We start from the raw sequence: 10,698 nt of genomic DNA on the forward strand, positions 1-10,698 counted from the left end.
TCTCGTCCATGATTTTCCATAGCTCGTTACGGTCGATCGTGTCGTATGCGGCTTTGAAGTCGATGAATAGATGATGCGTAGGGACTTGGTGTTCACGGCATTTTTGGAGGATTTGCCGCAATGTGAATATCTGGTCCGTCGTAGACCGTCCCTCCATGAAGCCGGCCTGATGACTTCCCACGAATCTGTTTGCTTGTGGCGTTAGGCGGCGGAGTAGGATTCGGGACAACACTTTGTAGGCGGCATTGAGGACAGTGATCGCTCGGTAGTTCTCACAGTCCAATTTGTCGCCCTTCTTGTAGATGGGGCATATTACCCCCTCCTTCCACTCCTCCGGTAGCTGTTCTATGTCCCAGATCCGGATTATCAACCGGTGTAGGCAATCGGCCAACCTGTCCGGGCCCATTTTGATGAGTTCAGCTGCGATGCCATCCTTCCCAGCCGACTTGTTTCTATTCAGCTGGCGAATGGCTTCCTTAACTTCACTCATCGTTGGGAGTGGCTCCTCTTCGTCGTTGGCTACGCCGGCGATGTACCTTCCCCCACCGTCTTGATCTCCTGCATGTGCGCCGTTCAGGTGTTCATCGAAGTGCTGCTTCCACCTTTTGATCACCTCACGATTGTCCGTCAGGATACCCCCGTCCTTATCCCGGCACATTTCGGCTTGCGGCACGAAGCCTTTGCGAGATGCGTTGAGTTTCTGATAGAACTTTCGTGTTTCTTGGGAACGATGCAGCTGCTCCAGCTCCTGGAGCTCCTCCTCCTCCAGGCGGCGCTTTTTCTCCTGGAAAAGTCGGACTCGCTGCCTCTTCCGCTGTCGGTGATTTTCCACATTTCGACGGGTGCCTCTTTGCACCACTGCCGCCCGCGCGGCATTCTCTTCGTCCATCACCCTCCTACACTCCTCGTCGAACCAGTCGTTCCGTCGAGATCGCTCCACATAACCGATGACGTTCTCCGCCGCACTGTTGATGGCTGTTTTGATGGTATCCCAACAGTCCTCGAGAGGGGCTTCGTCAAGCTCGCTCTCTGCCGGCAGCGCTGCTTCGACCGATTGCGCGTAGTCTGCCGCGACCTCAGGTTGCTTCAGTCGCGCGATGTTTAACCGAGGCGGGCGCCGGTTTCGCTTGTTGTTCACTACGGAGAGTTTTGGGCGCATCTTCACCATCACCAGATAATGGTCCGACTCGATGTTGGCGCCCCGACAGGATCTGACGTCGATGATGTCCGAAAAGTGCCGGCTGTCGATCAAAACGTGGTCAATCTGTGATTGAGTTTGGTACGGTGATCTCCAGGTGAACTTGTGTGGGAGGCGGTGCTGAAAAAAGGTACTACGTACGGCCATTCGTTTGGAGGCGGCGAAATCAATAAGTCTGAGGCCGTTTTCGTTGGTCAGCTGGTGCGCGCTGAACCTTCCAATAGTCGGTTTAAATTCCTCCTCCTGGCCGACCTGAGCATTGAAATCCCCGATGACGATCTTGATATCATGTTTTGGGCAACGGTCGTATTCACGCTCCAGCTGCGCGTAAAATTCGTCTTTGTCGTCACCGGTACTTCCGAGGTGAGGGCTGTGCACGTTGATGATGCTGATGTTGAAGAACCGGCCCTTGATTCTCAACCGGCACATTCGTGAGTTGATCGGCCACCACCCGATCACGCGCTTTTGCATCTTTCCCATCACTATAAAAGCTGTTCCAAGCTCGTGTGTGTTGCCGCAGCTCTGGTAGATGGCACGACCATCTGGATACGTTCGTACCGTGGAGCCCTTCCAGCATACCTCCTGCAGCGCTACGATGTCGAATTTGCGGCTCTTCAATTCGTTGGAGAGCACGTGGGTACTGCCCACAAAATTTAGAGATCGGCAGTTCCATGTTCCAAGTTTCCAATCGCTAGTCCCTTTTCGTCGCGTGGGTCTTTGCCGATTTCCATCCGAGATTTGTTGTTCGTTATTCGTTGCTTATGTTTTTTTAGTAGTCACAGGCTCGCAAGGCCCGCAGCTAACCCCACTATCTCGCAGGAGGACCGTCGTGATGTTGCTGTTTTGGGTCCCGAACACCACCAGGACGTTGTTGCACTCCGCACGCCGCCCCTAACATGGAGAACAGACGCGTACGAAGCCCCCTAACTCATTCTGCATGCGACCAAAGCATCCACCGGGGTTGGGTACCCGATCTCCGCTAAGGTTGCTCGCACCCCAGCTAGTACCACGGGGAGGTAGAGAATCGGAGTTGCAGACAAGAGGTGATATGACCACTACCCGAGGGTTGGGTGTATGGGGTCTCGAGTTGCACATTGTCTACTTCACTAGCCGAAGTTTTCTGATAATCGTAACTGATTGATGTGACTCTTAAAAATTTTCAAATGATCAAATATAACTAGTATAGAAGAATAACCATAAGACCATATTACTTAGTGCCCCAACATGTTCTTCTAAAATTTTCTCCACTGCTGGCGATCCGGAGCCAGCGTCTTCACTTGCTGCCAGCCAAGGTTCTCGTCAACTGTGCGGATTTCAGCGGCTAGACTTCGCCGCCACGAGCTTTTGGGCCTGCCTCTTCTTCGATGCCCATCTGGATTCCAGTCAAGCGCCTCTCTGCAAATCTCGTTTTCATCTCTTCGCAGCGTGTGCCCAATCCATCTCCACTTACGTTCCCGAATCTCGATTTCTAGCGCCTTTTGATGACACCGGCGATGAAGTTCAACGTTTGAGATCCAGTTGCCAGGCCACCAAGCGCGGATGATGTTCCGCAGGCAGCGATTCACAAAAACTTGCAGTTTTCGCGTCGTCACCGCATATGTGCACCAAGTTTCACACCCGTACAGCAATACGGATTTGACGTTTGAGTGAAGATTCGGATCTTAGTTCGTAGAGAGATCTGGCGTGACCGCCAGATGTTTCGGAGACTCGCAAACGCAAATCGGGCTTTTCTGATCCGGGTTTCGATGTCCTTCTTGGTCCCACCATCAGGCGTAATCTGGCTACCAAGATACTGGAAGCACTCCACTGTCTCAACCTGTTGTCCAGCTACCACGAAATTGGAACGATTTTCTGTATTGATTTCCATCGACTTGGTCTTTCCGACATTGATTTTGAGACCTGCTGCCTTGGAGCTTTCGGTGAGGTCGTCGAGTTTGCTCTGCATGTCTTGTTGTGTTTGGGCGAGCAAAACAATATCGTCAGCCAGGTCAAGGTCGTTCAGTTGCTCCATGGTTGAAGGATTCCACGGCAATCCTCGGTTTGGTCTACAGTCAATCGATCCAGTCAAGATCTCATCCATTACGATGAGAAAAAAGCAGCGGTGACAAAATACATCCTTGTCTCACTCCAGCAGTTACCGGGATTGGTTCGGACAAGACACCGTCGTGCAAGACCTTGCATGAAAATGCCTCGTACTGTGCTTCGATGAGATGGACTAGTTTCTCTGGGACCCCTCGTCGTCTAAGAGCAGCCCAGATGTTTTCGTGGTTCAGTCGGTCAAATGCTTTTTCGAAATCAACGAACACCAGCAGAAGAGAGTCCTGGAACTCGTTGATTTGTTCCAGTATTATTCGTAGCGTTGTGATGTGGTCCACACATGATCGTCCGGATCGGAATCCAGCTTGTTGCCGTCGGAGTGTAGCGTCGATTTTTCTCCTGGATCCTGTTCAGGATCACTTTGCAGAGTACTTTAAGGGTTGTACAGATCAAAGTTATGCCACGCCAGTTACCGCACTCTGTTAGGTCTCCTTTCTTTGGGACCTTTACGAGGATACCCTGAATCCAGTCGGTCGGGAATGTTGCAGTATCTCAAATGTCAGCGAAAAGACGGTGCAACATTTGTGCTGACAAGGCAGGGTCGGCTTTGAGCATTTCAGCAGGAATGCAATCGATTCCAGGCGCTTTGTTGGATTTCATGTCCTTGATTGCCGCTTCTATTTCAGCCAGCGTGGGCGCTTCCGAGTTGACGCCATAAATGCGACTTACTGTGGGCGCCTCGAGCTGCGGGTTCTGTTGGCCATTGCTATTTGTAACTCGGAAAAGTTGATCAAAATGCTCAGTCCAACGCTTGAGCTGATCTGTTCGATCTGTCAGCAAGCTGACCTGCTCGGTTTTTCAGCGGCATTCTTGCAAATTCTAAAATTTTACTATGTATTTATTCAGTCTCATCTAGACTATCTTATTTTGATATGGGGAAGAGCCTCCTTGTAACATCTTCAAAAACTTCAGACCCTACAGAATAGATGTTTGAAAAACATCTTCAGACTACTACACTTTGATCTTAGCCTTTAGGCCGAGAAGCGTTCGTCCGCGAGTTCGAGCCCAAGAGTAAACATCGAAAACAGTTGTACCGGATAGGTTTTTCAATAACAATCCGCCAACTGCAACGTTGATAAGTCGCGAATGCCATAAAGATGGTTAAACGACTATAATCGAAACAAAACAAAAAAAAAAAAAAAAAAAAAAAAAAAAAAAAAAAAAAAAAAAAAAAAAAAAAAAAAAAAAAACATTCAGACTACCCCTGCTTTTTTCCTACCCAACAGCTATACTCTCTGGGAACGCATAGCATTCTTCCAATAACCGAACTCTGTAATTGGCAAACCGTAATATATGTTCATGATAATATACCCTCGAGAAGCAATAACCAAAAACCTTAATTTTACTACGAGTTTAAGAATCCACAATACCCGTCAAAACAATTATTTGCAACGCAGCCGATCCATGACATCTTTAGGGCAAACAAAATTTCTTTCATAGAACCTACAATATACAACGCCTTACCTACTGAAAATAAAGACCACCAACAACCGTTCCATATTTAAAGTCAAAGTAGAACAGTTATTTAAAGAAAAATTGAATCGTTAAAAAAGTTAAACTACCAGTTTTTTTTTATCAAATTTTGTTTGTTCTTTTGTGGCATCGAAGTTTTCTTTTATCGTACTTTTCACTATTAATAAGTTAACTTAAGTAAATCTAGCATAATATTTGATTACTTATTTAACCTTATTAAAAAAAAAGAAATGGAACTCGTTAAAGGAAATTTTCTTCCATTGAGGTCCTTATCGTAATCTTGTTTAATTAAAGCATACATTTCCTCGCACTAAATAATAAACTTTTGTGTTCTCAGCATGATTAAAATTTTGTTCGCGTTGAAGTTTTTTTGTTTTGCTGCCAGACGTGCTGAGAACAGTAGCGTCCATTACCAGGGACTCAATTGAGCCTTTTGGTGTGGGGGAGTGTGGTGAGTCGCTACAAAATTAAAAAAAAAATATTTCAAATCGGTTTTTATAATCTTTAAAAAAATTATAAATTATGTCCAAAGAAAAATGGATTGATACATTGTTCTCTGGAAATCATTTAATCATCGATTTATTGTAGCTCCTGACGAAAGTTTAAGGCAGAAGTGAGCAAAACGTGAGCCACGGGCCGCCTGCGGCCCTCGAGACTTCATTGTGCGACCCGCGAAGCCTTTCTGAAATTGAATTATTTCCTCGAATGTTTTCCTGTGATAGATCCTTAGTTATCATAATCACTAGTCAATGAACCCGAAATAGTTCAATGATTTTTAAAACTTGTTTGGATTTATCTCACAATCATTTAGATTGGTTACTTTTTTCCAGAAGTTTTTAACTTTCAATGTGTTCTTGAGAGATAAGTGCAATACCATTGTCAGAAACGTAAGAATGGATTTTTTCTTATTTAAATAAAGTTTTACTTTTTACTTTTTAACTTTTAATTCCAAACCAATAACTTAAAGCACGTAAGGAAAGGCAAAAAAAAATCGAAACACTAATGATGGGCACATGATGATGATTTTTTTATATTTTTGTTGAAGATAAATTTTTATGATAAATTAACTCAGCAGATTTTTTTTAAGTAGGTATAATTGTTGCATAAAATTGGACAAAACATTTATTTCGTTGATAGCTGAATTATAACTAAGAATTAAAATTGCTGAAAAAAATCTATGTTCTTGTCAAAACCTATTTTGTATGTGATCAAAAAATCTGCGAAAACTTTCTATAATGTTTATACCGAACGTTTACAAATTTAGTCTATTCACTTCGCAAATAACAATTCATAGTATCAATGTCAAGAACTTTTCTAAAACAAGCGATAGAAATCCTATGGCAAAAGCATTAAATTTGAATTTATTAAATGTTTCTTAAAAATGTTTTTTAAAAAAATACATAAGAGAATTTCAACTTTAAACTGAATTCTTAGTTGAAATTTGCTTGTGAATTTATGAAATTTTTGTTATTCCCAGCATTTCTGCAAATTTGTTCAACATATAGTTAAAAATATTTTTTTTACCACTCGCTAGAAAAAAAATCTAGACTTCAAGGGGCAAATTTTAATAATGGAAAGACGTTTTGGAAATACGAACAGAAAACCGAAATTTTGATCAGTGAATATGAACCACAAAACAAAAAATATATCTCTCATGTTCATGTTATTGCTGTCATATACGTACATATGTAGCTCCAGTAGACTTTTTTACGAAAGTAATGAGTTGGTACCGCCGGTTTAAATAAAAAAAAAAAAATTTATAGGAAAACAGTTTCAATGATATTATAAATCGTAGAAAGATCTTGAAAAATTTCCGTTTTTAGGGATAACATGTGATGCGTATGATGTCTATGTTTGGAAGAACGAATGTTTGCCAAGAAGTTCAGGTAAATTTAAATAATTCAATGTTTTTTTAAACCACAATAATCTCCGATGATTTAGTGACGTACCTAATCATATTCGGCTGATCTTTTCCGGTTTGAATCATAAATAAATCGTTAAAAAATTTGAAGTAATAACAATTTATTGTTTTTACCTAGCAAATCTTTTCATTTTTATCTAAACAGTTCTGTAAATAATTGAGTGGTAAATAAAATTGTGCCCGCTGAAAAGATTTTGAATTAATACTGACCCGTCAGTTCAAAAGGTTGCTTACCCCTGTTTCAAAGGGTTTACATGATTTGCGTAGTTTGTGCATCTTAATAGTTTAAAAATTACATTTCTATATATTTTCCTATCAAAAATTAAAAACCATGTCGTGGTCTTTTTATCCATGTATTTTTGTAGGAATACCTTTGATAAGCAGATGAACCAGAAAAGACGATTTATCTCCTAACGAGTATCTAATGATTTCACCCTAAGAATAAGTAATAAGCACTTCTCGCATACTTTAACTTCTATCATTAACGCTCTAACAATTCAAAGAAATTGATCTGCAAAAGTCGCTGAAAAACCCGGATTCGATCTCAGGGAAGGTTTCTAACCGAATCGGCACAGAACGAAGAAATATCGCGATAAACAATATCTATATTGGGCAATGTTCACGAAATAATCCACCAATGAATTTCGGTTTTCGGTAACGGTAATTCCGTTTTCACGAGATCGACAAACCAACCGGCAAAATGGTGAATTTTCCAGATATGACTCCGATTACTCAAAATCTCAACTTCTCGATAGCGAAACCAACAATCATAAGAAGGTATATTCTTCCTTCTTTCTTTCTGGTGAACTTCCCCGATATTTTATCGTCTTTGAAAGGGTTTTCCATATATTATTGAAAGTTTTCAATATTTTCCTTCCTCTGTATATTTTTTTCACAGATTCCTATGCGTGTATATATTTCGTGAACAACTTATTTCGTGAACCGTTACAATCATTCTACACATTATTTTTTGAACGATTGTTGTGTTCGTGTGAAAAAATAAATCGTTTAACAAAGTTCAAAACAACCGGGCAAAAATCATTGCTGTTTTCGATTAAAGTGGCCAGTTCTGACTGTAAATCGTTTTCCAGCCTGGTAGACCATTTTCATGTGAGTTAAGCAAAATCAGAAAGCTCAAAGATTTGATTTGGAAATTATTTACTGCTACCCATGATCCGGAACCTTTGAAGAGTCTCTTACAGGCCATTTCGGTTAATGATTCTGTTAAGAAGCTACGTCCGACTCAACTTAACTGGTTTGACTGGTTTAATTTTTTTCGAGAAAATCGTTTTAAAATTAATCGTTTATATTTAAACCTTGTAGAATAATACCGTCTCAAAAAGAATCCAATGCACTAGCAACAGATATGTGTCGAATACTCCATGATTCAATATTGATTAGAATGTATAGGAGGCAATCATGTGGTTATGAATGAAAACTTTTATATGGCTTAAATGCGAGTACATAACTATATTTTTCCCCTGCTACCAATAATGTTGAAATTAATTGCTCATCATGAACACATTTTCGGATAGTAATAAGAATTTAGAGCTTTTTAAAATTATTGGGATTATAAAGATTTATAGGTTAAATTTTAAACCCAGGTTTTGTTTTTCAAAAATCAACATAAAAAGAATTAAGTCGTTTTTGTTTTATAATTCCAAATAGAAGATGTATCTTTCAAAAATTTGAATTCCCTAAATGATTTAAATTACGACCCATTTCAATGCTTACCCATTCACAAGAACCTTCTCGGTTCGATTGTGTTCGCATCGAATCTCGTCATCATCTCGCATACGGTTCCCAAGATCTGGCATCTCTTGCAACCGAGAGAGAAAGCGAGCGACACGGAAGGTTCGAACTTTCGATGTTCACTCGCATCGTTAGGATTTCTTGTCACGTTCCTCGGATTATTGTTACGTAAAATTTCAAATTGGTTTGATATATTTGATCCGTTCCGGTTTCTCGGTTATGAATTGAGGCTTCCGGGGCTCAGCTCACTTCTGGAGACGCCAAATGTTCGCCAGCTTCTATTATTGGTTCCGAAGTCAGCAGTAAATAAATTTCCGACTTAGGTGTGCTTCTGAATGGATGATTTGAAATTTTGGCTGTTTTAAATTTGAGTTCGATTTTTGTCACAATCAGTAAGAAGGCTGCAAACTTTATTGTACATTCTAATTATTTATTTATTAGACATTCCTTGATAAACAAATTTATTATAGTTGAAAAAACCCTAACTTTTATTCCTTTTATTTTCTTCCTTTATTTTCTTCCTTCCTTCTTCCTTCTTCCTTCTTCCTTCTTCCTTCCTCCTTCTTCCTTCTTCCTTCTTCCTTCTTCCTTCTTCCTTCTTCCTTCTTCCTTCTTCCTTCTTCCTTCTTCCTTCTTCCTTCTTCCTTCTTCCTTCTTCCTTCTTCCTTCTTCCTTCTTCCTTCTTCCTTCTTCCTTCTTCCTTCTTCCTTCTTCCTTCTTCCTTCTTCCTTCTTCCTTCTTCTTCTTCCTTCTTCCTTCTTCCTTCTTCCTTCTTCCTTCTTCCTTCTTCCTTCTTCCTTCTTCCTTCTTCCTTCTTCCTTCTTCCTTCTTCCTTATTCCTTCTTCCTTCTTCCTTCTTCCTTCTTCCTTCTTCCTTCTTCCTTCTTCCTTCTTCCTTCTTCCTTCTTCCTTCTTCCTTCTTCCTTCTTCCTTCTTCCTTTCCTTCTTCCTTCTTCTTCTTCCTTCTTCCTTCTTCCTTTTTCCTTCTTCCTTCTTCCTTCTTCCTTCTTCCTTCTTCTTCTTCTTCTTCCTTCTTCCTTCTTCCTTCTTCCTTCTTCCTTCTTCCTTCTTCCTTCTTCCTTCTTCCTTCTTCCTTCTTCCTTCTTCCTTCTTCCTTCTTCCTTCTTCCTTCTTCTTCCTTCTTCCTTCTTCCTTCTTCCTTCTTCCTTCTTCCTTCTTCCTTCTTCCTTCTTCCTTCTTCCTTCTTCCTTCTTTCTTCTTCCTTCTTCCTTCTTTCTTCTTCCTTCTTCCTTCTTCCTTCTTCCTTCTTCCTTCTTCCTTCTTCCTTCTTCCTCCTTTCTTTTTCTTGCTGTCTGTTCCTCGCTATCTGTTCCTTATTTGCGGTACTTTGTTTCTTGTCCATTAAACTATTTTAGTAACTGACTAATTTCTTCTATTCATTTTTGATCTCTTTCACAGTTCTCAATCTCATCAATGGCGAAGCGCAGCCCTATTGGGAGCAACCGTACGCCCAGCCTTACTTCGACAACAGCACAAAACGGGAGGTGATAGCCACGGTTGGCCAGTCCGCACTTCTCCATTGCAGGGTGCGGAATCTAGGAGATCGAGCGGTAAGTCAGGAGGAAAAAAAATAAATTCATTCACAAAAAAAAACATAACCATCTTGTGCAACAATCTTTTGTTAGTTCTGCTTTATTCGTAATAGAAAAAAAATTCTTAGGATTCAACAAACTCGCCAAATCAATTCCTCTAGCCCAAGCTCGAGATTATCATTTCATTCTTTTGGTAAGAACCGAAAGAAAATGAATCCATTTTCCGCTAGCAGCGAATTTTTCCCGTTTTGATTGGTTGCCGGCAAATCCGAGAAGATCAAACCGAACGCTTCCGCGTGTTGAATATTAATGTGCTGAAGGTTGGACCAAACTGTTTGGCCGACGTACTCAACTCAACTCCTCACAAACCTCAAACGTCAAAACTGACAGCCTATAACGGGAACGTGCTAATGACGATGATGACCCCTGAAGTCTCGTTTGGATCATCTCTTCTGGTGGTCCTGCAAGCAAGCAAGCAACAAACATGGCTGGCTTCCGATAAAAGTGGCGTAGACGACGACGATAGAAAGCCGATGAGAGCGGCTGATGATTATTGCACAACCAATTTGTCTGCTCCGGTTTGAAAATAAAAAATCGACAATTCATTCCTCTTGGAGATGGGATGGTTTTTTCGGCAAGAAACATTATTGGGGGATAGAAATTGTAAAGTGATAATCACTTTCGGTTAAGATGGATTCACGAGA

Source organism: Uranotaenia lowii, chromosome 3 (genome assembly GCF_029784155.1).
Source record: "Uranotaenia lowii strain MFRU-FL chromosome 3, ASM2978415v1, whole genome shotgun sequence".
NCBI lineage: Eukaryota > Metazoa > Arthropoda > Insecta > Diptera > Culicidae > Uranotaenia > Uranotaenia lowii.